Source organism: Nasonia vitripennis, chromosome 3 (genome assembly GCF_009193385.2).
Source record: "Nasonia vitripennis strain AsymCx chromosome 3, Nvit_psr_1.1, whole genome shotgun sequence".
Taxonomy (NCBI): Eukaryota; Metazoa; Arthropoda; class Insecta; order Hymenoptera; family Pteromalidae; genus Nasonia; species Nasonia vitripennis.
In genome coordinates, this window is record NC_045759.1 from 716837 (window position 1) to 742539 (window position 25703).

Sequence of the window (25703 nt, forward strand, 5' to 3'; positions counted from 1 at the left end):
TGTATCGCCGGTGAATAAGCTGCAGTTTTATTTCTGAAATATCAATCAATCAATTTTATCGCGATGCAGAGATGCCTGGAATTCCCGGATATTTCACTGCAGTTTAAATTTAACTTCTGCGTAGTTTCCGCGCCAACTCAACTATGTACAAACTAATCAATAGTCTGTACAGAGGTGCGGTAAAACTAAAAGCGCTCATCCGATATCCGACAAAGTTGGATTGAATTATTTCTAATTTTACAGCGTCCGCTCGTTTTCCGGAAAAATTATCGACCCGTGAGTAATATCGCTTGTATTAAAAAAGCAAAATCCAAAAATCAGCAGTCGACGATCTCTCGGCTATAGGAGAGAAGGCGAGCAAACGAGGTGAAAAAGAACGCGCAATAAAAAACGCTCGCAGGCAGTGAAGGAGCATCGCGTGCGATCGCGCGCTGCCGCCGCCGTCAGACTGCCGGGGATTATTCTAATTAAACGTAATACCAGAAGCCACGGGGCATTGATCGCCTTGCTTTATGTACGGGGGATTTTTTTTCGCCACTCTTCGCTCTCGCGCCGTTCGTGCTCTGACTGAAGGGTTAGTGCTCTGGTTACCTCTCGCGAAGTTCCTTTTATTTTTCCTTTTGATAGGCACCATCATTTCGGAATTTATAGTCCAATGATCATCGCTGTACGCACTTTGCTTTACTGCTCCGCGTAATAGCACTCGCGGAAACAAAACGTATAAAATTGTCAAAACTACATCACCGAAACTTTTATCCCTGTACCGGAAGCCAACTCCTAAAACTGAAACCGCGATAAAATCCCAGGAACAGTCTCATCAGCGAAGAATCTCGGGAGCTCACTCGGGAAGTCCAGTATAGCGAGGCACGATCATTCGCGAGCGATGTCTGGCCCGCGGCATCACCTGTGCCCCTGCGTCCGTACACACAGGCCATCGCCTTCATCGATAATTGTTGAACTTCGGCGGCAGATAACGCGCGAGCGCGTTCTCTCTTGGACTGCGCGCACACGTTCGTCCGATCTATCGGCTGCTGCCGCTCGTTCGCGCTTCGATGCATCCCGTCGATATACGTATGTAGCGGCGCGTTATGGCACAACCGGCCAGAACTTGCTCTGGCTGTTAGCGCTGCGAGGGGATTTCTCCGCGCGAGCAAAGGTCGGGGATTCAATGTGCAGGAAGTATCGAGTGCTTTAGGTCGCTTTGTTTGGGGGGATGCGCGCGAGCCGGTTGTTTTTAATTGAGTACAGCGGAGCTCGTTAGATCCGAAGGTTGGGAGTTCGCGATATGATTTTATTGAGGTTGGCATTTTTTATCTGTTTCAGGTATGGATGACTTTTGAAACTTAACAACATCAGTGGAATTGAAACATAGCGAGTCTCAACTAGGTAAGTATTTTCAGAATTAAATTTTTCGCGCAGCCGCGTGTATCGGCATCAGCAAAGAAGCACTTTCACATATCCCCTTAATTGAAATTCCTTCGCCAGAAGCAGCAGCAGCAGCAGCAGGCTTTCAAAGCAACACTTTGCGTACTTTAAACGCTCGCTTTCGGCGCCTTGTATAAAGGCAATTTACCAACGATTCGCTCGCGCTCGCGTATTCTCATTCATGCGCTGCAGCCTAGAAGGAAAAGCCGAATCCGAAATTACGTTCCTCCCTCCCGTATTTTTCGCCCTGAATATTTATGATTCTGCCTTGCATGCGCGAGCGATAAAAGCGGCGGCGGCAGCAGCCCGTGTACGCGGAGAGACAGAGGAAAAAGGGACTGCGCACACAGAGAGCAGCTTCTGTTTTGCTTTCCTCCGACGCTGGAATGCGCTGGCGGAGGTACACGCATACGCGTATACAGCAGGGACGATGACGGAATCGATGAGCAGGTGAGTTATCGGTTTCGAAGATCGGAGCCGATCGTTTTGTTTGTCGGAGAGTGATATAATCGAGAAAATTTCTGATAAACATCTGATAAAATCGTTGTGCAACACGAATTTCAAAGCGTACAAGATCCACCCACGAACAGCCCGGCTGATCACATTAAAACCGCGTCAATTAATAATGCCGAGTCTTTGTAAAGCGATTAGTGCCGTCGTTCACGAGACGCTTTGCTCGGCGGCCGCGATGAAAGTGAATGCGCGCGCTAGCGAGCAAGTGATCAGCTCGCTGCATTAGAATTAGAAAGTGTGCGTAACACACACGCTTATTTTCACATGTGGAAGACTGACAAGTCTCTCTCACTCGCATATTATACAGTACTGATACTCCATCTCCGGCTCAGAATTTCTCGTCAATTTCGACACGCGCGCCTGCCTAGCTGTGTTTCCGTATTAGCGCCGCCGCCGCGAAATTACCATAGCGCATGTAGCTGTGATAGACCAAGCTGCGTATTGACGGCGCCGAGAGCCGCTTACGCTCATAACAGTTTCCAAGTTTAGTGCGAAGGATAAACCATCGGGATACGCGCGCGTCAATACCGTACTTTGTAGGTTTTTGTGGCAAATTTACGTCACTGCAGATGGCGCTCGCAGCTATAAACTGGTGTAGTTTTTCCCAAAATTAGCTAGCTTAGAGCAGAGAATAAACACAGGCCGCGATCACGTGATTACAGAGTCGGCGGCGGCAGCCCCAGCAATTCAAAACAGTCGTAGAACTCGCCCTAGGCAAAAACACCGCAAAAACAAACAACGGCGAGCGAGCTAAATAACAAGACGAAAATCTTGGCCGTAGCCCGAAGTACGCCGACGAGTGACGAACAGCAGAAGTCGCGCGGCTCGTCAAAGTCTCTTCTTCGGCCGCAACTTCCGCAGTATAGTCGAGGATCAATGACGCTCGCGGCGGCAGTCTACATCGGCATGCGGTTCGAGAATCTTCGCTCTCGGGAAGAGGAAGCCGCGGAGATGATGAAAAATAGAGACGAAGCGGTTCGAGCTCTACGGAGGGAAAGAAGGAAATTGAAAGCTCGTGAGCAGCCATTGCTTTTCCCTCGGGGTCGCGGGGAAATCGCGAATCTTTTTCTTCCTCTCTCGAATTGTTGCGACTGATTTCTTTTGCGGTTGCGTTGTTCCTTGCTTCCCCCCCACGTATTCTCTTCGATACAATTTGTCGACGATGTTTATTTTTTGTAACGCAACCGACTCACTCACGCGCACGAGAGGATCTGAAAAGAGAAGACGGAAAAGAAAACCAGTTTTCATAATCTAATACAGTTCTATATCTGGTGAATGTCGCGCTAACACAAACTAGACCAGCGCGCGGTTGTCTTTTTCAGATACTTTCGAACATGGCCTTTTTGTTTGTCGCTGCAGAACGCGTTCTTTTTGAATACATGTACACATCTGGATTAGCCGCAGCTATGCGAACAAGAAGAGTTTCGCGGTGGAACGCCTTAATAGGCAACGAATTAATTTCGAGAGCTATTGTATTGCCAGACAAATGCGCGTTCGCCAAAGTAAATTGGTCTATCCACATTTTACCATTCCCCGCGCCTATAATAATCGCTGCCATAATTTCCGCAAACGGACTTTCAAGCGCCAACGAGCTAACTAGAATACTTAGCTCGCAGAACATTATACGATCTCCCTAAGCTAAAAATAATCATCAGCAGGCGCAATAAACTCTACGTTTCACCACCTTCGCCCTGAATCAATTATCTCATCGACACTCCATTAAGGCGAATTTTCGATTAAGAATATTCTACACAACCTTATGCATGAAATTCGCAGCAGAGCAAAGCTAGATTAAGTTCGCCGGGCACGTATACTCGCGCGCGCGCGGAAAGAGAGATGCAGGCTCTCTCACACACGGCACAATAATTTCCATGGATTATTGCGACGACGACGACGACGACGACGACGACGCAGGCGCAGAGCCGGCTCGCAGCTTCCGCGCAACTCGGGGACCGCATTATAGATTCGCTTTAAGCAGCAGCAGCCAAGCCACTGCTCTGCTGCCGCTGCTACTGACCGGAAGTGATAATAATCCCGGCATCCTACCCTATAACGTTCCCGTTTCTCTGTGCGCGTATTCGTATGTGTGCGGGTATACGTATGCGTGTAATTACACTTTCGTCTTCGGTCGTTCGCTCCCTCTTTTCTCTCTTTACTCTCGCCTCTCGCTCTCTGGCGCTGTAAATTAATTTTCGTACTTAGTAATGTTGGTTATTACGCGGCGCTGTCGCTGCTGCCGCTCTTACGCGCTACGTCGACGAGGAGGCTGATCTCCGCGAACGAGTTTTCTGTCGCGCGCAGCCGAGATCGGAGTTTTTGTTTCTCCGATAATTCGACGGGACACGTCCGAGGGGGGACTTTGTTTACGATGCCCGGTTTGCAGCGAGCTGCGATTATTTTTCGGACCAGTTTTCACTTTATCTATGCGCGCGAGCCGGGATCATAATGGCCTTGTCGATATAGAGTGTAATTCGAACGGATGCGCCGATTAAAACGTAAGCTGCGGCCGCGAGGAGATTTTCATTTTCCAGTTACGACTCACTCGAATCGAAGTAGCTAGGATTCTCCTCTCGTTTCCGTTATCCCCCGAGGACCTCCACGAACGAAAGCCCCCACAGCGTCTGTCGCGCAGAAAATACAGAGCAGAGCAGAGCATATACATACAGCGGCGCTCGTTGGCCGGCTTGATGAAGACGAGCCTGACGACTTCCGATTGCTGGAAATTACACGAGCGCGCACGTGGTTCGGCCTCCGTAGTTTACTCATAAACGGACTGCTAACTGCTCGGCTTCTACGCTCGCAGCGCCTCGCTCTATACCTCCTCCTCCTCCTCCTCCTCCTCCTCTTCTTCTTTTCCTTCGCCACTGCGCCGCGCTCTCGTCCTGTTTGACTTGTGTTTCCTCCTCCTGCGCTGGCTGCTTTTGTGTCTTCGGGCGCCGCGGCTGCGTTTGTCTAATTAAAGCTTAAATTATGCCTTTAATTAGCGTCAGAAGAGTTTGTTATTCTCCCGTTAACAGCCGAGCTGGAGAAGGAGCGATGCTTTGTACACTGGGAATAGAGAGGGAGAGCCTTTGCGGATTTACCCGGCTATTTTGACTTGGAGACGTTTGTTTTTTGCGCTCTGACCAAATTTCTGGCTGCAAAGTTTTAATTATGCTTTGAAAATTTTAGTTGCTCCCGACTCCATCGTAAATTTGCCATTGTACTCGAAAAATACTTTAATTTCGCGTTGTTAATCCTCGACAACGAGTAGAACAGGAAAGCCTCGGCCTCAGCCTTGATGACTAATGCAGCCGAGGCGAAAACAAGTCCGAGTACAAGTGCCGTGGAATCGTGAATGAAGAGCGACATCTAAAACAGCGGGACTGTGTACGCGCCGACGAGCTTTCTTTCCGCCTCGCGCACGAGCGCGTCTATAAATAATACCGACGGAGAAGCTTTGCTCCCGCGAAAGAAAACGCAGATGTATCCTCGCGTGCACATGTGCCTCCACAATGGATTCCCGGCTTTTTCGTCGGCGCGTCGTTGTTTGTTGTTCCATTGCCTCCGAGTCGTTTGGCGCCGCGGTGAATAAACAGGCCGACTCGACTAGTTCATTCGATCTGCAGTCGGCGGGAAAATATAGGAGCGATGAGTTTTTTGACTTTGAAAAAAATCCTTCATTTATTTTATCCAAATGTCCTAAATAGGCTGTAATCGAGGAACCCGCAGCAATTGCGGCGCGTCTCGCGTCATTTAACCCAATAGAGCGTCGATACAACGAGCGTAAGGAGGGGCCCGGAAGATTTCTTCGTTGTCGACGCAACGCCCGTCCGCGCACGCTCGCAGGCTCGACCCTTCAATTACGCATTGAGCGTCGAATGAGAGATGGCGGTACGGAAGCTTTTTTTCCACCGGCTCTCTGTACATGGTTCTTTCTTCTCTGCGAGTCTACACTCTTTAATCGTGTCACCTTTTTTCACGTGAAATTATACGCGATATTTTAAAGGTCGCGGGTATCGGTACTTTCTATCTGAGGAACTGGACGGGAGCAAGAAGTTTGATAAATTCTTTCATCGGCGACTTTTATTTGCGGATAAGTACACTCGCTCGAATAAATTATCGACTTTCGAGCGAGCACCTCTTTCTGACCAGAAAAAAAATGAAGCCGCAACGCGACTTTTTCTAGGCGGACCGATAGAGGCGTGTACGTTCAAACACAGAGACGACGCAAACGCGCAGTTGACATCGCACGCACGCGAATCGAGCGTGCATCGGGCGTAAGTGTGCCGTGGGACCGGATTTTTGCGCGAGCGAGCACGCACGACCGATATTTTCCTTTCGGTTTTGATATCGCGCGCTACCGGATTGCAAAAGTGCATTAAAGCCGCGATTGCGCGCATTGTCTTCTTTTTGCCACGCGCACCGGCGAACTTGTATTTCGGCTGCGGCGTGTATGAGAACCGGTATTCTCTGCGCTGAGAGCGAGCAGTAGATGATAAATATTGAGGGAATCTCGTCGCGTTTAAATCTCGCGCTTTGACGTCGTATATCATTTGTAATGGGTGTAATTAATACGCGCGTCGACGGGCATTTCAGCGATCGAGTGTTTCGCTCTCTCCGATAGCTCGACCTTTTCCGACTAAAGGAGCGGAGTTGGAGTTTCCCGAGGAAAATTCTCATCTCCCGCTCGCTTGGACGCTTTCTGGCCTAACGAACCCGAGAATTTCGCCGCGGTGTTTAACGACGCTGGGACTTCTTGGTCGTCGGGCCAAGTCGGCGACGAGTCAATTTTCCCGAGTTCTTGGCTGAGAGCCGAGTGAGAAAAAGTCGCTCATGCGGAATCGCGGCGCTTCGCAGACTGGAGACTGCGGGGGGCGAGGGAAAAAACGAACACTGGGAAGAACAATTCTAAGCTAATTGGTTCGTTATTATTTCCCCGATTTCGGGATTTGCATGAAGTCGGGCGCTTGTTAACGATGTAGATTGCAGGTGTACGAAATTCCCACGCGAAATCAATACCCGTCCGCGTCGATGAACCTCGACGTTCTCTCATCTTCGGCCTATAATGGAAAAGCCTCGGCTCCGCTGTGAAAAATTCAATTACGCAAAGCTGCGCGGCAAAGCAAACGCGGAGGGACCTTGAATATCGAGAGCGTCGTCCCGCGGAATGAGAGCCGAAGCAGCGACTGCAGCACGTGCAGCAGACGCACACGACGACGCGCGAGTGTCTTCGACCTCCTCGTGCACACGCGCGCGTCGTGGGTAATAGCGCAGTGTACCTTATATCCCCCCCTCTCTCTCTTTCTGCGGCGCATTCCGGAGCCCTTCCGTTTGAATTACCGACAGGTTACATAATTAATGCACAGTTACACACAGCGCCCGAGTCACTGCTCTCTCTCTCTCTCTCTCTCTCTCGTGGGAGACACGGCGAGAGAAGGGGGGGAGAGAGGGACGGAAATCACGAGGATGAGATGGAGAGAGAGAGAGAGAGAGAGAGAGAGAGAGAGAGAGAGAGAGAGAGAGAGAGAGAGAGAGAGAGAGAGAGAGAGAGAGAGAGAGGCCACTTAGTCAGTCCGAAGAGACGCGCTGCACTGCTACTCTCCCCCCCCCCCCCGGGCTAGGGATGCTACATAGCTACGACTAGGAGTATGTGTTCGTCGTTTGTGCGTGCTGCGCAATTGTTTTTGTTTTTCGCAGCGCGCGGCAAAATGATTTTCTGAAGAACCTCTTTCGGCTTAATCGCGTTTTAAGTGCTAACGGTGCTGCGACCATTCTTCACTCGCGGCTCTTTATTTTCATTGCGACGAGCTTTGTTTTGCGCCGCGAAATTAAGTAAGAACTGCGCTCGCCTCGTAATCCGCGGCAGCAGTAAACTAGCTAAATGTTTTAAACGCTGCAGCGCCGCCGCCGATTCATCTCGCGCGTGATTGCGAAACGTGTCGTTACGGAGTAATTATCACCCGAGATTGCCGCTATCGAATCCGGCCCATTAGGCAACTGAACGAAATTCAATCGCAAGCCAGACAGGATTTCAGTCGGCGCGCGACCGTGCCTTATAGAGCCGCCGCGAGATTCCTCTTGCGAATGGATCATTGCCGCGTTCCATAGCAGACCGCTGTTATTACCACTCGGCTGCTGCTTTGGCCAAGGAATTTCCCGTTAATAAAACTCGCGGTGGCCGCCGCGCGAATTCGGAGGGCTCGCGACTTAACACTGGAATTACACCGGCGGGTCGCGCCGCTGGTTTATAGTATCGACCGTTACTTTTGCAAAACGATACCTCCTCTCTCGCCGGCGCCGATGCAGCCGAGCAGTCGTAAATGGGTCGCGTCGAGCCATGAATCCACTCTGCTCCGTTGTGCATACACTCTGAAATAAAAGCCGCACAAAGTTTGTTTTTCCCCACAGCTCAACGCGCACGCAGAGTCAATATAATTTCAGCGTTTGGAGAGAGAGGGAGAGAGAGAAGTGCACCCGCGATGGGGTTTTCGGAGCATTGTTTTCGCGCTGTAAAAAAGCTCCGTCCGGGAATGCCGTAATGATTATTATGAAATACCGAACGATCGGCTTCTCCGCGCACGGATTTGCGAGCGGTTAAACTGCCTAAAGTCTCATTAAAATCGCGTACGTACGTGCCTGCCGAGGAATTCGGAGTCGAGAATTTGAATAGCGGTACTCGGCCTGCTCTTAACAGAATAAACTTTTCGATTAACTCCTCGCGCAAACGTTTCCATCACGCGTTTATGGTATAGAAAAAATCCGCGAGACGTCTCCCTAGAGAGGCGAATATTATGCGGAAAGAACGAAGACGGAGCTTTTGATAATGAAAATAGCTCGCTTCCGAGACAGACTGACGCACTCGACTGGGGTATGCTATAGGAAAGTACTCTCCCGAAGCGATTCATAACCCGCGAGGAGGCAATTCCATTTTCCTCCGGGTTTGCACCGAACGGTGTGTACGCGAGTGAAAGATATGGAAAAGCCGTGGGTTGAAAGTTCGGAAGAGAGAGAAAAGGCACTTTCCGCAAAGCCACTGGGCACTTAGCAAATTCGAGGAATCTTTCTCGACTTTTCAACCCTGGCGAACCCAATTATCGGCGACTAAACAGAGCCGCGGACGCTCGAAAAGAAAGGAATCCGCGGATTGGCTCCTCACTCCCTTCCGATCCTGACGTTGTCCTCCGGGACACGACGGATGCGCGCCGCCGCGGGACAAAAGGGACGACGGGATCCCCTTCGCACGCGCGCGAGCGACTGCGAAGAGGGGAAAACGTGCGCCGCGTTTCCTTGCGGTACCTCTCGCTCGCTCTCTCTCTCTCTCTCTCTCTCTCTCTCTCTCTCTCTCTCTCTCTCTCTCTCTCTTCTCTCTGCGCTGCAGGTCTAGAGGAATTACCGTTAGCGCACTCGCTGCTCGCTTTGCTACGTGCGCGCTCTGCGGCTAGGACCGTCCTCTTCGTTTTGCTCTCTCGGCTCTCCTTCGTCCTTTCTCTTCTCTTCTGCTGCCGCTGCGGATGTTGCTGCTTCTTCTTCTGCTCCGCGGGATCTAGTCGCGGAGAGTAGGTACGCACGTGAGCGCTCAAATTGCCTGAAATCTTCTTCTCCGTTCGTCTGTTGTCTGTTCCGCGACGTCGCTGTGCGATGCTGTGCTGATTTGCGCTCGTTGTTTTTCGCGATCTGCTTCGGAGGCTTTTCGACGTGCCGGATATCGTTTGTTGCAGACATTGAGGAAAAAGCATCGATCGTTCGAAATTAGTTTCCGGAAAATTCGATAAAATTCCATTACCCACTCCCATCGATTTCTCAAAGGGCTGAACTGCGACACCTATATGTGTCGGCACTCGCTAAGTGCGCGCTCGAAACAACGGGAGTAGCCGCGCGGCAATATATTTTCATCCCTCTGGAGAGTCAGCCAGCTCGTATGCACATCAGCGCTAAATGTGCACCATAGAGGCCGCTACGGAGCTTTTACGCACGAGCTACATTTAATTAGCGCTCGTGCTCTGTAATATCGAGAGCGACGCTCCGCGGAGTTTCGGCTCTCTTTTTTCCTCTTTCCGTCGCACGCGTCACACGAGCAGGAGGTAAGGGTTGGCGAGCCAATGACCTTTTTTAATTAAATTTTCATCAGTGTAATGGACTTTGCGAGCGTCGATCTCCTAATTTCTGGTTTCAAAGGGTTTTTCGACAAATTTCACAATTAACAGGCAATAGATATAGACTTCTCACTCCGGCCTCGGGCGATTCCTCACCTTATACTGCATCGCGAACAAATACAACATCCAACTGCACGGAGACGCCGGAGAGGAATGCGTTGTCGAGGCTGTTTGTTCTCGCGCAGTTGAAGCGTATACGCGGCGCACGGCTCGTTTAATGAATTCTCAATAGCGCTTTTCCCCAACGGCTCCATTAAACTTTTTAGCGCAGCGCGCTCATTGCGCATTCCCCGCGGAAAACAAAAACGAAGAAAGAGAAGACTCTGCTGGCTGCTGTCGAGAAAAGCTCTGGCGCTTCGTATTTTAACCCCTGTGTGATTTACGGATTAGAAGAGGAACTGCAGCGCGATCGCGCGGCTGGGAATGAATTGCGAACAAGAGAGCTGCCGATATTTTTGTTCCTCGTGTTTTGCGCTTAATTGCGAATGACTTTCGTTAATGCCGAGTATTTTCCCAATCTAGAAAGTGGAAACCCGATAATTGCGTGGAAAATAATAAAACGCGAGTCTCCGGCGTATAAAACAGCCATAAACTTCGCTGCCGGTTAATGTATCGCGGCACAATAAAAGCGCGCGATTAACAAATTAATCGCGCTCGTTATTCCTATTAATTAAACGCGCGTATATAATCTAGCTCTCCCGAGAAAAGTGGCCGTCTTCTCCTCCGCTCGCTCTGTATAGCGTAGAGGCGCGCGGGCACGTATCCTTAATTAAAACGTATGGGATTAAAAGCGAGACAGTGCGCGCGGAGAGCGAAGTAAAGAACTCGAACCGCTTAATCGACGCTACCGCCGCGCGTGGGCGGATTACGGGGGGGATTTTGGACGAGCGCGTGCTGCTGCAACGCGAGAGTCGTCGACGCGAAAGTAAAAGTATAAAAGCCGCGAGCGAGCACCGTCGCCGCCGACAAATTATCGTGTCCCGCGAGCGCGAAACCGGCTTTTTCGCTCGCGCTTCTCTCTCCTTCTCTGTTTTTATTTGCATCCTGTCCGACGGCGCATAATGTGCGCTGAAGAGTCATTAATAAACGCGGGAGTTTTTAAAATATTTAATTTTTCTCCAAGGATCGCGTGTGTGTTTGTTGTCTCGGCAGGCTATTTATACAAATTAGCGCGAACGAGGTGATTTATCGACGCCTCGAGTCGTTAGCTACGAATGTTTATTGTAAACCGCTGGCACTCGCGGCGCAGCCTTCGAAGCAACAAAGACGAAATGTTGTGTGCTTATTTGCCCGTGGATGGCACGAGACGTATTTGCTTCACGTTGATTGCCAAGCTAACCGTCACTCATCGCTGCGGAGAACAAAATAAATTTCGGATCGGATCGTAAATATAATCAGAATCGACGGTTCGAGGACCAGCGCCAACTTTTTGGACGTGCGCGAGCGCGTAATTGAAAGTGACGCCGGAGCCGTAAAACTTAAACGCTCTCCGCCGTCCTTATCTCGCTACGGCGATTTTTAACGTTGAATATTCGATGCTTATCGCGGATTTACAGCGTTCTCGGTCTTTTTTAATTAAGCGCGCATTCAGCCGCGATGCTGCAGAGTCCGGCCGTGAATCTCTCTTCGAGCGTAATTACGCGCGAACGGCTGCGCGTACGGACGTTGCCATTGGCAAGGTCAACCCTGTCCCGAAATGTACGTGCGTAATCGTGTGTAAACGCGTGAATTTTTCCTCTCCGCGGCTGATTTATCCCGACAATTATTTTCTATTACTCCCGGCTGCAAATGACTATCCGGCTTATCTAAACTCGAAATCGAGTAAAATATTCCCCTCGTTATACGCGAGCTTATAGGAGCGAAGCGAACTTGCCGTCTGCGCGCTTCGGCGGTAATTAGTAACGAAATTCCTCGAGTCCAAAGTTTAAATAACAACGCTAATCCACTTCCGAGTTGAAATACTGCCGAAAATTCGAAACCCCCTAGCTACTGTCGTATCTGCCTCCCAACTGGAAACTCATTTTTCTCTCTCTTGCTGCAAGGGCCAAACTGAATTTGCGCCCTTTCGTAAAGCGCGTTTCTCTCCGGCGGACTCTTCTCTCCCATAAAGCTCGGGCTTCTCAAAGGCCGCGGGAACAGCACGACTCGCGCGCTGCCATCGATCCGGAAAGGGCCTTTGCCGTTGACGCGGCAAAAGGAATTGCATTTGCCCCGACGACGCGAGCTTTTGGCGAAGCTACACACGGCGTGTACACTCGCGTGCGTCCGACGTGCCGCGCAAGATTCACTCCCGCAAGCTCGAGCTTGCTCGCGCGGAGTCCGGAGAAAGAGATTCGAATGGGTCGTCTTTTTTGGATGCCGAGCAACCCGCGCTGAGATTGATGACACCTTTCAGCGGAGAATATAAACCCGTTGAATAATTCAACGCCGCGCGTTCGACTGTCGTTCGGACGGGAATTGCGTTTGTCCTGCACTTGTGGAAGAATGCAATAATATTTGTCCGCGGAATCCGTAGAAAATACGACGCATTCCAGCGTCGCCGCCGCGGAGAACACAACGGATCGAAAGCGAAACGAGCAAAGAGAAAGGGAGAGTATATGCGCCCGCGTAAGAGTGAAAGAGGCGGCTGTGGAAAAGGAGCGAGTCGGGAGAGTATACGCGACGACAGGTCAATCGATCGGACAGCTTTCGATCGCTCTCGCGCTCAATCGATTCACGTAGTCGTCCCCGGCAAACCGTTGCCGCCGCCGCTGTTATGGGCTTTCTGGTAGCCACGTCGTATACACTGCGCGATCGACTTCAAAGCTTCGCTTTATTGTTCCAGTTGATTGCTCTGCTGTCACTTGAAATTATTTAATCAGATTTAATGCGTTTGTTTACCTTCGAGGCCGTCGACTCGCTCGGTTGTGTATCGACGGCAATTAATAGGAGTGCGAAAAGCCGCTCTCGCGAATTAGAATTCAAAGACTTTGACCGCTGCTATTCCGAGATAGAGCGAGCCGCGACGGAGAGAAGATAACGCGCGTGAAGGCACGCGACGGCCTCTCTAAAAGGAAGCGCCGCTGATCAGCCGGAATTAATTGGTTCATCTGCAGGGGACAACCGGTGGCAATTAACGCACGTGCGCGAGAAAACGGAAAGTCCAGGAAGCCACATGGTATCGTTTCACTCGAATCAATTCATTTGGTGCAACGACGACGAAACTAAGTGAAACATAAATCCAGAGAGCAAACGCACGAGATTCCTCCCGCTGTGTGTGCAGTATAAAGAGCGATGCGCTCGTTCGCCATTCAGCTCGGCGAAATCATTCTTATAAATGGAAAACGTCGCTCGCATCTCGAGTCGATGCATCGAGTCCGGCTTATCTGCCGCTTCGACGATTGCGCGCATGTGTGCGCGCCGGTATACGTACACACGCGAACGAGTAGCGCACAGGGGAGAGAGTAAGACCGCCCGGCTAGCCGAGAGATCGATTTCCTTGCTGAGGAGGCTAAGAAGCTCCTCGGGTTTCTTCTTCTGTTGCTGCTGCAGCCGCGCGCGCGGAGATGGAGATGAAATGCTTCGTGGGCTATATCAATTTTTCCGAGAGCTCCGCTCGAGATGCTGAAGTATTGTTATGGGTGAGTATGTACGTAGTTGAGTTCATTCAGCTTTAAAGGACGTATTTGTGAAAAGTCGACGTATCGCGTCGTCGGCGTGGAAATCTAATTGGGGCTGGTGGAATTAACATTTTTTTATTTGAGCGGCTGTCGAGAAACCAACAGGTCGTAATTTGGTAGTCGGACAATCTAAGACTCAGATTACGACCGAGGCCGGGCTCTGCTTAATTAAGTCGTCGCTGCGAAATAGCCGCGGCTAGACGCGTTGGTGCTATTAGGCAAATAGGAGAGCTCGTGGTAGCATGATTCATACTGGTTAGAAATTGTTGACTGAATACCGCGAAAGCTTATTTTTAAAAAACCACCAATAATTGCTACGACCGATTAAAGCCACATTTTAATAACACCATAAAATTCTCCCGATAATTTTCCCTAATTTCTGCATTTTAGCACAGTATACGAGCGCGGATGAAGCGCAGAAATCCGAGACCTTTCTCACGAGCACACGGTAACTAAGCGCGAACAGCGGGCGGTCGCGTCTCGACGACGATGACGTCTCCATTAACCTCAGCCGTTTACCCGAGTCTCGCTGTTTTATCGAAATTCCGCGCGATTTTATTTCTCCAGCGACGAGGGAATCAGCGCTTTGAAGACTCGGAAGCCGTTTACCGCGGTTTATTTATTCACTCGTCCGCTGGCTATGATTTGCGCTTAATTTTCAGGACAACTGTATCAACGGGCCTTGTTTCATCTCTCACTTTCGCTCTCCCTTTCTGCCTCGGTCGTATTATGGCAGCTGCAGGTCCGCGGCCGTTTTTATCCGTTATTTAATCGACGCCATTAAAATTATAAACGAGAAATGCATTTTTCCGACGCGACTTGATGTCTTAATGCGAGCGGCGCGCCAAAAAATAATACAAACCGCCTCCAATATTTCACATTAGAACAACAAAAATTCGTCCGCGCTCGCCGCGACACCCCGACAACAAAAAACTGCAATAATCTCAGCTGCGCTGCGGAGTCGGAGGAAGAGAGAGAGAGAGAGAGAGAGAGAGAGAGAGAGAGAGAGAGAGAGAGAGAGAGAGAGAGAGAGAGAGAGAGAGAAAAGAAGGAGCGCGGACTTTAACGACCAATAAGTCTCCTCGCACTTGATTAATCCCAGCGCGGAGCCTCGGCGGAGCATGCAGCTCTCTCGAGTCTTTGTCGAAGAAATCCGCGCCATTCGCTCTCGCGGAATGAAAACATAACGCAGATAATCGGGCCCCACTTTTCTCAATGGCCGGCAATTAATCTCGCGCGCGTACAATTTGCAAGGCCCGCCGCGAAATCGGCCGCTGCGCACGTATTTATTAAAGGCGAAAAGAAGTAGGGGCGCAAAAGCCCTGCGTGTGCGCGCGCGTGTGTGTGTGTGTGTATCGATCTCGGCCGATTTCGAGGAACGCCTACAGGATGTGTATACAGAGTGCCTCGTTTGACCGAGCGCTCATACGGGTGTTGAATTTCTCGCGCCCAACTGTGTTTTCAACGGCGTCGCGCACTGGCTCTCTCAAAGACGCACTTTAATATTTCCCGCAGTTTTACGGCGCCGCGGAGACCGGCTCGGAAAAACTGGAGTAAGCCGCGAGGCTTTCCCGGGGTATGAAATTCATCTCTCGCGGCGCGCTTCCTTTTTATGGCTTTTCTTCGAACGACGTGCCTCTATACGCTTTGCCGACTGCTGACACACATATCCGCGCGTAAAATCGCTCGCTTACTTCTCCGGCGCGTGCACGTACAACGATGCTGTACGAGATGCGCGTTTCTCTCTGTTTTCTTGCGACGAGCGAGCTTTACAAGCTCGTAAAATCGACGGCTTATTGTATTTGCGTGAATATTCAATGTTGATAATCGTATTTACGTTTTCTGTTTCAGGTGAGCTTTGCCAAGACGTTGATCAATCCGTGAATGTAACTACGTTCGCGAAGCAAGAAAAACACAGTCAAAGCATCAAAGACATGCATTGTACTGAAAAACCAAGCAGAGCCCATTGAGTCACGTACGTAGCCGATAGCGCTTTTCTCATTCATTTTCTAATACGCGCACACTTATCGGCCGCGAACGAGCACCAGCATCTTTACGAGCGGGAGAAATAAACAAAAGTTCTCGGATAAAGCCGTATCCGGTCTGATCTCCGAGAAAGCATAGATCGAGTTACCTACTGGCCGTTGGTCTCGTTCTAGAGATGATAAGGTTCGAACTCCTTTCTTCTCTCCTTCGTTCGCTGTTACGAGAAGCTTCTCGCCTCTCTCGGTGCGTTGGTGAAGAAATAAAATTCAGTCTGATGGTCTGCGAAATCAGCGAGTTTGAGGCTCTGGCTATCGAAGACAGGTGGCACGTAGGCATTTTCTCGTTTTCCTCGTCACAATCCGTGCACCGAATGTACTAATATAGTGATTTGCCACAACTGCGTTGTTGAGCTTTCTGCATTGCACCTTCTAGATAAATCAGAGTAAAAGCTCTCAAATTCAAAAAAAAAAAAACGTTATAACTTCCTTCTGAATCGAGTCAAGAATTTTGATCGTATCTATCTCCCTTCTCACACGGTGTATACGTACAAGTCTCCCTCTCGCCTCCTTATCGGCGATTTGGCGACGCTGACGGCGCTTGAGAGCCTCTCACATACTCGCGCTATTATGTTACATCCTCGTGAAGCGTAGCATTCGGTTAGCGGCACACACAACTAGAAACAAATGCCGTCAGCTAAACGTCGCCGAGAGGAGGCGAGAGCCGTCGTCAGCGTACGTCGAGCTCATTCAGTCCTCGATTGCGACAGCGAGAGGGTTCCATTCCACATCGGAGCTGTGCTGCGCCAAAGCTGCCCTTTGGAGCTCGTCGGAGAATCTGTGCCAAGTTTGAGTGTTCGTGTCGCGTGATTTTTTTTTTGATTCGCGAGTGTTTCTGTGTTTTTTTCCAAATGATCTTTGCTTATTCGATTGTCGCAAACACTCAAATTGGAGTCCACGTTTTAGCAGCAGCTCTGGTGAAAATCTACATTTGAAACTTCGTCGTTGCCGACTGGCTGAGTTTATTTAATTTTTCACTTAGTTTATGAATATTGAACGGCTTTTCCTACGATTTTCAATTAGTGTGTGCAAATTCATAATTGAACTACATAATCAGCACCTCGTTAAAATCTTTTGCTACGCTGAAGGTACGGAATCTGGAAAATGATCCGAGGAATTTTAGAAAGTCAAGGCAAATTTCATATTTCTCGCATGCGAGCATGAGAGTCCATTTCTCTGAAAATTTATGCATGCTTGCATGAGGCTAACAGAGGTTTCGCGGTTTTTCAATCATGTATTTGCAACACCTGCTTAACTAATATGGGAAGCCAGGCGTTTAAGCGCGCTTGTTTAACAAATTTTACTTTTATCAACATCTCTTTTCTAATTTATTTTTACTGCTAATTTAATGCTTATCTCCTCTATCGCGAATATAATCGCTGCGCTTTTTCATTTCGATTTATAGCTTTGAAATTTTCTGAGATTAAATTCTTTCTTCCCTCCCTCTTATTTCGCTTATTCCGTTTTACGGAAGAAAGCCACTTTGCTTTTTTCAATGTTTGATCAAGCAGAAGTATTGAATAAAATACTCCGCGAAATTAAAAGCCACCTCTCGTGTGCCGTCTAAAAATATCGTGAATAATTCTGATCCGCGTAACAGCTTGCTCCGTTTATCACGGAAATTACAGGCGTCATAAAATAGAGCAAATTTCCAAGGGTTACTCGATCTGAAATAATTCAAAACAGCCAGCTCGCATCCTCTAATCCCAGCGCGTCGGCTCGTGCTGTCCATAATTTACGAAACGAAAACTCAACGCGTCCCCGGTGAGATGCCCCACAGCATCCCAAAGAATCGATCGCACTGCTGCCGGTAACTCGAGACGAACGATCAATTCGCATCGTGTATGCGCGCTCGCGGGGCCGCTTGTATGAAGGAACTCGGCGACGACGTCCGCGTCGCCGCTGGCGATGCCGGTCATTAATTGCGCTTGGCGTCGTCGAACTTGTCGTCGGGGGAGCGACGATTTAGTGTTCGACTATACTCGTTATGATAATTAGGTTGAGGGCTTTGGCTGATTGTCGGGAAGCAGTTGCCGGGTTGCGCGCGTGCACCTGCGCCTTCTGGAATTTCAAAGAGCTGCTGATGCGCGTTTCGGATTTTCTTGCGAATCGCTACCGAGGGAGCATTTAATATTCTAAGCAGAGTTCGCTGGTTCGCGGTTCGAAGCGAGGTGTTTAGCTTTTTTTGGGAGACGCACCCATCTGCAAGGACAGCATGACAATTTTTCAACGCACAAAGAAAACGTTCGTTTGGTTTTATTCGCGCGTTTCTTCCGAAAAATGTCGACCCGCACCCTCTGTACACCGGCGTAGACGATAAACATTACTCCCCGAGTACACACACAAATATTGTCCCTCTCGGCGGAGAGCTAGCACGCGCCGTCGGCCTCGTTACATTTACGACTTCATGAGGACGATAATTACGTCGTTTCGCGCATACAGACCTCTTTACTCGACAGCCCTGCTGAATTTATTAAAAATTACCAGAGTTCTTAACAAAGAAGGGCTCAGTTAGGAATATTTTACTATTTGAATATTTTAGATAAATAGTATTTTTGGTGCAACGAAAACAAATACAAATCCTACCAATGCTCCTCCGGTCGCTGCTAAATCGCTCGAACTGAAGCGCACACACCCAAATCCTCGGGTGATTTAGAGCCTCCCCCGCGGCCTCTGAAAGTAAAGAAAGAGCCGAGGAATTATATGAATTTCATGGCCGGTTTTTCCTTTTAGGATTGATAGAGAAAGAGGCCTAGTTAAGTCGGCGTAGAACGGGCAGGGACAGAGAGATTTCACAAGCTGCGCGGCAAACGTGGGCGCGTTGATCGACGGTTCCCAGACCGATTTGCATTTTTTATTCCGGCCGACTGCTCGCTCGGGCTCCGGTAGCCGAGCCTCCGGCGCTGCCTCGACGGATTACTCGGAATATCACTTTTTCTTTCGCTCGATTCTCGCCGGTTCTGCTACTGTCAAATCCTCGGCTATCTCTCGAATGCTTTGTGCACGGGAATCGGACTTTGCTCGGCGAATGCCACGCGGATCTGTGTTCTAGGCTGGTAGAAAATTGTATTTGTCGAACTTCGCCTGCCGATCGACGGAGAACTCAGATAATTACTCAGCTTATTCATAAGCTGACAGGTGCGAAAATTCGTGACACTTTGCTGAAGGTGCAATTAAGATTAGACGTTGCAAATGGAAGGTGATAGGTGAAAGAAATAATTTATCTCTTCAAAAAGTTTCATTTTCTCTTTATAATTTACAGAACTGTAGATAAACTACACGAACAGTTTATATTTATGCTCGGAGAAATGCCGTAATTGAGGCAACAAAAATCTCGCAATCGCTTCAAGGATGACTCGTTTTTCTTCTAATGAAAAAATATTCATAAGAATTTTTCTACGTCCAGGTGAATTAAGTTGAATTATCCCAGTCGAGGTTGGATTATACGGAGGATTTTTCTCCGCTCGCCAAATCCCTTTTCATCCGCGACAAACTTAAACGCGGGGAGGTAATATTTCGTTAATTACGCTCTTGAAGATCTCGCGAAGCACTTTTTTCGTTTAATCTTCTTTCGAGGCTTATCCCCGGTTTAATTAATTTTGAGAGATTTAAGAAACCTTTGCAAAAAAATTCTCCTTGAAATAATCAGAAATCGCGATAATTAGTCGCTTGCGTACAACAAAAGGCTGTCGGGTACTGTTACGCGATGATAAAAAACCAGAGCAACGTAAATCTCCTTCGACAGCATCAGCTAGGAGAAAATGAACTCGTCCTCCTCGGAGAATATGACTCGTCGACGCCCGTCTACGAGGCGATGTACAAAAGAAGAGACTCGGAGAAAAAAGTTCACGCGACGACCTGGTTAGTCTAGTCTCTCGCTCTTTCTCTCTGTAGAAGGCTAATCATTGTCTGTGTATAAATTATCATCTCGCGCTCGTAGACGCTGCTACAAAAAACTCGTAGCTGTCATAAAGAGGATTAAAGTCAGCTGGAGCTTTGAGGACTCGTCGTGTTTTCTGCTCTGCTTATTTTTGCCGGATGGTTCGAGAGTTCTTTTTCATAATTAAAATTTGATCCTTGTACTCTAGTCAAATATTCATGGTTTATTTTTTCTGTCGGAAACTCCGCGAACGCTTGAGTAAACATATTCCTTTTGTACTAAAAACAAAATAAGTCAATAATGGCACGCACGTATCGGAAACGCAAATGGCAATCAGCATAATTATTGACAACGCCGGCGTTCGTTGTTTCCGACGGAAGAGTAAAATTAATCATCGCTATAATTAACGGTCTCCTCCGCCTGATGATGAATTTCACGAATCGTACACGCGAAACAGAAAATAGTCGACGGAGAGCTTATTCCGCACTCGCACAATGAAAAATGAATCTTTTTCAGCCGACCATTAATATTCTACCGCGTGTACGAGTACACCTGGAACACGGAACAAATGAATAAACATTAAAGCAAAGACGCGCGCGGTTAAAATCCTTTTACAATGTCAATAACGCACGAGTACATTAATTAATTTTTTTTTTTCATATGACCCGCGCATACGTCAGACTGACATACTCGTTAGCTCGTTCGCTGGAACGCAAAAACAATGATACTGTATTCAGCGATGCGCTCGTAAATAACAGAAGGAAAAAATAACGCCGGCGTTGCTCTTGACATTGCGCTGCGTGTAATGTATTATTTCATGTGCGACGCAGCCGAGAGAGTTTATCGCAAATTGTGCGGCAAACCGACGCCGATGAGCGGAACGCTTGCATCATCGAGCACAGTCTGCGGCGCGTTTCCGTCTTGCTCGCGATTGTGCGCGAACAATCGAAACGGCAATTTTTCCATGCACCGCTGTTATTTTCGCAATACACACAAGTACACAAGTGTCCCACCGAAATTAGCTCTCAAAATACCGCCGCAGAAAACACTCTTAATCTCACGCTCGCTCTCCGTATAAAAAGTACGGTTAATCCAGCGCCTCGAAAGAGCGTATGCTAATCTCTCTCTCTGGAAAAAGCAAAAGAAGAGACTAATTTGCATAATGTTAGCAATTACCTCTGGCAGTGTGTCTCGACCTCAAAAAAGGACCAGCGCAGAGGAGTGACGTCATCCCTCTCGACGTGTCGCGCTGCGTAATTGCTCCTGTTGTCCGGGCCGCGCAAGACGCGCGCGCAATACGTTTCAATTTCCTCTGCCTGATGATGATACGCGTCCTTTTTCAAAGTCACGCATCCGCGACGCGGCGGCGCTCGGGCAGTTCGATAATGCGACGTAACAGCGGAAGCGCGAAGATGAGCTTCCACTGCGGTTGCCGATCGCAACACATTGTTGTGCTCCGTGCGCTGGATGTAATAATTTAGCCGAGGTTCGTTCGCGATGATTCAATTCCAAAGTAATTTGGCGCGCGCAAATAGGCTTGGCTGAACAATAGCGGTTTGGAACGAACGAGTGTTTTTAGTGGAAATGATTTTTATTATTTTTTTTACAATTTATGTTCGGATTTCTTTCTTCGATTTGGACAGTCTGGCACGTGAGGAACTCACAAGGAGGCTTTTGCCCTCTCTGTAAAAATATTCACCATTTATCTTTTTCTGTAAAAATGCGGAGTTATGTGGGCATAAATATCTTACCAAAGCAATTACTGTGGCAAGCAGCACCGTCGCTTTGTTCTATGCACACAAGAATAAATTGAGGGTCCATTAAGACTTAATTTTGGTATAAGCCTTCTTTGCATACCAGTTAAAATTTACCGTGGCATTTTTCTCTTTGATAGCACTCGACAAGCTTCTCTAACAGTTCGCTTTCCACTGGCGATTCCACTGGATGCTCTGTATTTATTGGAAATACATTTTTCATCATTTCTTATACGCAAATATAAAAACTTCTAGGAGGCAACTTTTCTCTTACCTGTTTTTCCGTCGACCAATACAACTCCCATGGTTGTCAAACACAAAATGATAAGAAATTTCATCCTGGCACAAATAACGTTACAATCTAACTGACGAGTTTCTCCGAGTTCGCGAGAGTAATATTCCTCGCTCCGTCCTTTCTTTGCTTCGAATAAACGCGTACTTGTGAAATCCAAACCGTGTCAATTGCGTTGAGGCAAGATCGCCGTGACAGCACTTTACGAGGTCGTCAAATTTAATGTCAGAATGCATATTAAAAGCGACTCACGATTCAAACAATTAACTTTTTTTGTGTCTCAAAAAAACTTCAATGCCTAACCGGTGCCCGGGCACTTCCTGTTCCGAGATCGAATTTTTTTGCCACCGTACGCGGGGAAATTGCATTATTATACCCGATCCGATCGAATTATACCTCTGCAGAGGCGGTTACCGCGACAAAAAGAACCGGGGGCTAACGAACGAAAAAGGCAGACACCGGCTGGTTATCCTTTTTTCGCGAGCGCGGGAGTAGTTTGCATTATTAATGCGCGGATTAAGCTTCGTGCGCGGTCGGGATAAAAAAGCTTCCTCGCACAGCCGCTGAAGCACTTTGTTCCTCGGCTCCTCGCTCGGGCTTTCGCGGTTTTTGCTTATTTCCTATCCGAGCCACCGCGCGGCGATATTAATGGCAGATTTGCCGGCCGCGGAACGGAATGATCGAGCGCGTGCAAAAAGTTTTTATCCTGCGGCTCTTTCTGCAACAAAGGGCCGCATAGCTTATCGTGAGAAAAGGCGACGTTTCTTCCGACACGCCGTCCAAAAGCAGATCACGCGGATTCCGTTTTGAAATCCGACGACTTTTAGATCGACGCCTTCGTTCGGCGAGTACTACTTCCATTCTTCCAAGGCGCGTGTAAACAGAAGAATAAAACCGAGTCATTGTACTCGCGAGACATTCGAGCCCCGTGAAGTAAGAAACCACATCGCGGCGCGAGATTGCGTGGCATTGTTGTGTGTGTTGGTGTGTGTGTGTGTGTGTGTGTGTGTGTGTGTGTACGGGTGGCGCGCGATTCGCTCTAGTATGATTTACGCTGCAACAACTCTCGACCTAATTAATCCGCCGCGAGCAGTCTCTCTCTCTCTCTCTCTCTCTCTCTCTCTCTCTCTCTCTCTCTCTCTCTCTCACTCGAGTTACGCGGGCCGACTGCGATCGACGACACGGCGCGTTTCTCGAGATTTTAATTTTCGATAGAATTGTCGTGAGCGCGCGTTTTAAATCTCCCGCGAGCGGTATCCCGTTCGGATTTTTCGTCAATTTACATCTCGCGAGCAGATCCATTCCGCGCAGCTTCTCTTTTACGGCTGTATACGAGCGAGGAGGAAGAGACGCGTACAGGTATGGCAGAGCAGCGCAGTCGCGTAATTGGGAAAAAAATTTAACGTCCCGGCGTCAGTGGCATTCCACTCCCTTAAGGCGCGCGAGAGCCCGTTGTCATTAAATTCTTAATTAGCTTCGACTCGTCGCGCGCTCGATCCGCGACTTCCTGAATCTCACGAGTCGCGATATGGACGCGAGCGTAATAGTGGCCTTTTAGAATTCTTTCGCCTCGCATTTTTTCCTCCCGTTTCAACCGTTGCGCATTTCTGTCTACTGTTGCGCCGCGCGGAGTTGGATTACGCTTTATGTGGGCTAAAGAGCCGGCTAAGTGGCGCAAGACCAATACTTACGGGCGGCTCGATTCATTCAAGCCGCTTGCGCGCAAAAAAGCGATCAAACACTGTGATCAGGATGGGCCGCAGCTCGGCGCAATAACGATATCCTCGGCGGTGCAGCGCCTTAGCGGTACCGCGCACAACAATGTCTATTTCACTCTCCCGCGCGCGCGCGCCGGAGGAGAGGTACCGTTAGAAAAATTACCGAAAGCAATCACATATATCAAGGCATTAGATAATAATTTATTAAAACTCGAATTATTATCCTACCTCCGCGTCTGCAGCAGCAGCAGCACCTTGCACTGCGCTGCAGTCGTGACCTTGTGCGTGCAAGTGGACGATCCGCTCGGGTATACCCGCGCGGTGCGTTTGCGCGCGCAGTTATTTATCGCGCGGGAGCAGCTGATTTACGTCGCGAGTCTTCGTAAATATTGCGAGTAGCCGCGCGCGCGCGCGCGATATTTACTGGTGACTTTTAGGGCAGCAGCGTGTGTGCATTTTGCTTTTCCCCCGCGGGAAGGAGGGGGAGGTAAAATTTATCCGAGCGCCGCGGACAACGATTAAATTTCTCTGACTTACGCGCCTAACTGATCACTCTTTCTCGCCGGGCTATTTTATTATATTCGGCCAGTTTACGAGAGAGCAGAGGGTAATTGATTCTTTCGGCTCTGATGCGAGCGCAGTGTTCGGTTACGTTCGCGACTCGACTCCAAAAATTCACGACACGCACGCGGTGTACCGCAAAACCGTGTCCGTACAGCCCGTGGCAGGATGACACAACAAAGATTCGCCTATGCAAAGCGACAGTCATAAATACGCGGTGAGAGAGCAAGTCGAAGATGAGCACCTTTCCGATAGCTCGGAGGCGCATCGACCGGTCTAGTGTGCGTCGTCCTGCAATGCGCGGCATTGTAACGGTGCCAACGGTTATCACGGTGACTTTTTACCGTCGCAGCTCCCCATTCTCCGAAGGGACATTACGTCGCGGCGGAGAGAGAGAGAGAGAGAGAGAGAGAGAGAGAGAGAGAGCGATAACCTTAGTTTTTTCCTCCCTGACTCGATCTGCTCTGCAGTCGCGACGACGCCTTATCGAAAATCGATCGGTTTTTTCAGCTCCCAGGCCTGATAAGTCAGGAGTTTGACACGCGCGCAAGCAAAGCAGCCTCTTTCTCTCTCGCGGGAGGAAATTGGATTGCCGTCGCGCGCGTATTTTTGAAATATTACGCCATGCTAATTCGATAATTTACTTGCAAATCTTGGGAGCCCGCGTTTCCAACGAAATCTCATCTCGCTTCTATAGAGGAAAAATGATCCCGGCGGACACGTGTACGCAAGAGAGAGAAACGAACTGCGGCGTCCTTCCGACCTTCTCTTTCCGCGACGCGACGCGCAATTACGAACAATTACACGAATGTGAGCCGTATGTGTGCATTTCTCTCCCGCTCTACGAATCGCGAAGCTCCCGAGGCCGCCTCTCACGCTCGAACTGCTTGGGAAAACCTCCGGTGGGCGCAGCAGCAGCAGCTCGCGAATACCTCGGTAATTCACCGTTACGTTATCGATATAATTAATTAGAATTAGGGCCGCGCGGACGCTTTCACTCGCTTCCACACTCACGTGCACACAGTTCCGAAAGGAAAGTCGCAAGGGCGGGAGCGCCTGCATTATGTCGCGGTTATGGCTGAGAAACACGAAAAGCCGATATAACCAGGAAGCATCGGGTCCCTGCGGCGTATGTTTCGATGTTTTTGCAAACTTTTCGGGCCGAGGTCGATCGAGAGATTTATGGCGTGGCTGCACGGGGTATTCATTTGTTTCGGCCGAATAATTTAGTGCGCGCGGAATTTCGCCGACGCGCTGTTTACACGGGTTGTCTCGGGAGATTTTTTGCGCACTTGTGCAGCCGATGAAGTCATCTCCCGCTGTGTGTTGTTGCGCAACCGCGCGGCAGTGAAAAATCGTCGTACTTGGCTTTTTATTGCTTTTCCGTCTCGAGGAGATCACAGCGTTATCCGCACAGCCGGAGTTATTTTAGTTCTTCTTTTGGATTTTCTGGAAAATTTAATTGATACAAACGACGAGTACACCGCTCGTTATGCCACAAGGATATTACTCTGTTCGGTTTGAACGACTGCGGGCTAATAAAATATCGCGACTCGGTTTTCCTTTTAATTCATGCTAATTTATGAAAACATCCCACTAATTAATTCGATGCGCTTGGAAATTCAAGAATCCATTCCGAGAGAGAGAGAGGAATATTCAGTCGCACTTTCGCGCCAGCAGCTGTCAATATAAATCAAACTCCTTTGGAAAAATCCGTGTGTTTA

At 49.0% G+C, this 25703-nt stretch overlaps 1 protein-coding gene across 8 annotated transcripts in view; it reads left to right on the top strand.

Annotated features, from left to right (window-relative positions):
• LOC100120757 (SH3 and multiple ankyrin repeat domains protein 3) overlaps positions 1 to 25703 on the top strand; it is a 186686-nt gene that overhangs the window by 17005 nt on the left and 143978 nt on the right. For 2 of the 8 annotated variants that reach the window (XM_032598098.1, XM_031926254.2), the window contains exons 2-3: positions 1324 to 1386; positions 15584 to 15707. The exons of 5 other annotated variants lie outside the window; for them this stretch is intronic. The gene's annotated coding sequence lies outside the window, so the exon portion shown is untranslated. The remainder of the gene's footprint in view (positions 1 to 1323; positions 1387 to 15583; positions 15708 to 25703) is intronic. One more of the 8 variants, XM_032598102.1, reaches the window with a different exon arrangement.